We start from the raw sequence: 4,026 nt of genomic DNA, 5'->3' as shown, positions 1-4,026 counted from the left end.
GTTAATTAAAAGAACTGGTGTGGTTATCTCCTTCCATGAGTAATCTCCCTGTGAGTCGACCCGGTCTTGCCCGAAAAAATTACATATAAATTTTCTGCTACAATCACACTCGTGCACTGGCGAGTCTAAACGCCTCATCCTATCTGTGAACATAATTAGTTGCTAAATTAGCTGAATTAGTGAAAGAAAAATAAAAAAAGTGATAAATGCAGGGTGAGTGATGCAGCACCTGGAAGACACACAATGGTGATATGATCATCGCTCAGTGTATCATCCTGGTAGCCATGACTCCGGATCATAGGCGTCAGCATAAGGGTTATACTGCCTATGAGATCATGGCTAGGCTCAAGGATCTCTATGAGGAGCGAACTAGGCATGAACGTTATGACGTTGCCAAAAAGCTCTTTAGGTGTTGTATGGATGAGGGATCATCTGTTGAAAAGCATGTCACTAAGATGATAGGCTATATTGATAGATTGTCAGAGCTTGGTGTGGGTATGGATGCAGAACTGACCCTTGATTTTGTGTTATAGTCCCTTCCTGATTGTTATGGATAGTTCATCATGAATTTCAATATGATGAATATGGATAAGACTCTTGGAGAGTTACTGTCCATGTTGCGGGAGGCCGAGCCTGAGATAAACAAGAAGGCCAAGGGAAGTGTTCTCTTAATTAGAGGTCCCAAGGGCAAGCCTAAGAGTAAAAAAGCCAAACAGAAGAAGAGTTCTTCCACAGCGCCATCTAGAGGAGTCTAGAAGACTAAAACCCATAAGGGGAAGGAGGATGCGGTCTGTTTCCACTGTAACAAGCCGGGCCACTGGAAACGAAACTGTAAGGAATACCTTGTAGAGGTGCAGAAGAAGAAGACTTCTACTTCGATTACTTCAATTAGATACTGGATCTGGTGCTTACATTTGCACTTTTGTGCAGGGGCTTAGAGGTACGAGACGATTGACTCCAGGAGAGGTGGACCTACGCGTCGGCAATGGATTAAGAGTTGTTCCATTAGTTGTAGGGACTTTTTCATTGACATTGCCCTCTGGGCTTGTGTTAGATTTACATAACTGTTACTTTATTCCTAGTTTGACTAGGAATATTATTTCTATTTCTTGTTTGGACAAAGATGGATTTTCATTTTTATTTAAGAATAATAGTTGTTCATTTTATAAAAATGAGTTGTTTTATGGTAAAGCAACTATATGTAACGGTTTGTATGTCCTTGATGTTGATACTCCTGTTAATAACATAAATATTAAGCGACTGAAATCAGGTGATTTAAATAACACTTATTTATGGCATTGTCGCCTTGGCCATATAAATGAGACTCGCATATCCAATTTGTTTAAAAATGGATACCTTAGCACATTTGATTATGAATCATATGGTGCTTGTGAATCTTGTTTACTTAGCAAGATGACTAAGTCTTCTTTTAAGGGAAAGGGAAAGAGGGCCATGGAAGTGCTAGAGCTTGTGCACACTGATGTGTGTGGGCCCATGTCCACCCAGGCTCGAGGTGGGTATGTCTACTTCATAACCTTTATTGATGATAGATCACGTTTTGGTTATGTGTATCTCATGAGACACAAATCTGAAGCTTTTGAAAAGTTCAAGGAATTCATAATTGAAGTAGAGAAACAAACTGGAAAAAGCATCAAAGTACTTCAATCAGATCGAGGTGGTGAATACTTAAACAGTGAGTTTCTAGATCATCTGAAGAAGAATGGGATTCTCTCATAATGGACTCCACCTGGAACACCAGAGATGAATGGTGTGTCTAAAAGGAGGAATAGGACCTTGTTGGACATGGTTCAGTCCATGATGAATCGCACTGAACTCCCCATTTCATTTTGGGGATACGCACTCCTCACCGCGATCTTTATTTTGAATAGGGTTCCAAGTAAATCAGTTACTCAGACTCCATATGAGATATGGAAAGGAAAGAAGCCAAATTTATCTTCCTTAAGATTTGGGGTTGTGAAGCTTATGTCAAGTGTGTTGATAGTAATAAGCTAGAACCCAAATCGATGAGATGTTTGTTTGTGGGATATCCAAAAGAAACAAATGGATATTAATTTTACCACTCACAAGAACAAAAGGTGTTTGTTGCCAAGCATGCGGTATTCCTTGAGAAGGAATTCTTAAATACTGTGGTTAGTGGGAGGAATGTTAAACTCGATGAGATTCGAGGTGATCCACAAACAGATACTCCCCTCCAGGAACCCGAGGAAGATCAAACACAAGATGTTGTGTCAATTCCCCAATCTTCCACACAGGGACTTTGTAGGTCAACGAGAGTTCATTATGAGCCCGAGAGATATGGATTTCTCATCTCAACACATGGAGATGTGCTTCTGGTTGAGAATGACGAACCAAATACCTATGACGAAGCAATGTCAGACATTGACTCTAGGAAATGGCTTGATGCCATGAAATCCGAAATGGATTCCATGTACACTAACCAAGTATGGACTTTGGTTGATCCACCCGAGGGTATTAAACCCATTGGGTGTAAGTGGATCTTCAAAAAGAAGACTAACATGGAAGGCAATGTACAAACATACAAAGCTAGGCTCGTGGCCAAAGGTTTTAGTCAAAGACAAGGAGTTGACTATGACGAAACCTTCTCGCTTGTAGCAATGATAAAATCCATTCGAATTCTACTTGCAATAGCTGCCTATCATGACTATGAGATTTGGCAGATGGATGTCAAAACAGCTTTCCTCAATGGAAACCTAATTGAGGATGTGTATATGACACAACCCGATGGTTTTGTCATCCAAAAACATGCAAATAAGATTTGTAAGTTACAAAGGGCCATTTATGGTCTAAAGCAAGCATCCTGGAGTTGGAATCAACGTTTCGATGAAACAATCAAAGAGTTTGAATTTTCATAAAATGAAGATGATCCTTGTGTTTACAAGAAGATTAGTGGGAGCACGGTGGTCTTTTTAGTCCTCTATGTAGACGATATATTGCTCATAGGAAATGATGTTCCCATGTTGCAATAAGTTAAAAAATGGCTTTCAAAAAATTTCTCCATGAAGGATTTGGGAGAAGCAACCTATATTCTAGGAATAAGGATCTATAGAGATAGATCAAGGAGGTTGCTAGGACTCTCCCAAAGCGCGTACATTGACAAGGTGCTAAAGAGGTTTAGCATGGAAGATTCTAAGAGGGGGAATCTTCCCATGTCACATGGAATACATCTTTCCAAGGCTATTTGTCCGAAGACACAAGATGAAAGAGATAGAATGAGTCGAGCACCATATGCCTCAGCCATTGGCTTGATCATGTATGCCATGTTATGTACGAGGCTTGATGTCGCATATGCTTTGAGCATATGTAGTAGATATTAAGCTGATCCAGGTGAGAAATACTGGATTGCAGTGAAGAACATCCTTAAGTACTTGAGAAGGACTAAAGAGATGTTCTTGGTATATGGAGAATGAGAGCTTACCATGAAGGGGTTCACGGATGCCAGTTTTCAGTCTTGATGATTTTAAATCACAGTCGGGATTCATATTCTGCCTGAACGGCTGGGCCGTTTGTTGGAAGAGTTCCAAAGAGGAGACAGTTGCAGATTCAACAACTGAAGCCGAGTACATAGCAGCCGCCGAAGCAGCGAAGGAGGTTGTATGGATCCTTAAGTTCATTGGTGAACTTGGAGTGGTTCCCAACATTGTTAATCCAATAACAATGTATTGTGACAGCAATGGAGCCATCACGCAAGCGAAGGAACCACGGTCTCATCAACGGACAAGACATGTATTGTGACGTTACCATCTGATAAGAGAAGTTATCAACCGGGGTGACATGCTTATAGAGAAAGTACCGATGGACGACAACGTCGCAGATCCCTTAACTAAAGCTCTGTCCTAGGAGAAACATGAAAGTCATGTTTGATCATCAGGTATGAGATACATGAGTGATTGGCTCTAGTGCAAGTGGGAGATTGTTAGTGTAGGTGCTCTAGACCCAATCAGATTGGGCAAATTGTACACTGACATTTGTAATCATATTTCATAT

The sequence above is a fragment of the Diospyros lotus genome, chromosome 5 (assembly GCF_014633365.1).
Source record: "Diospyros lotus cultivar Yz01 chromosome 5, ASM1463336v1, whole genome shotgun sequence".
Taxonomy (NCBI): domain Eukaryota; kingdom Viridiplantae; phylum Streptophyta; class Magnoliopsida; order Ericales; family Ebenaceae; genus Diospyros; species Diospyros lotus.
The sequence above is the reverse complement of the archived record's forward strand: the minus strand, read 5'-3'. Positions refer to the sequence as shown.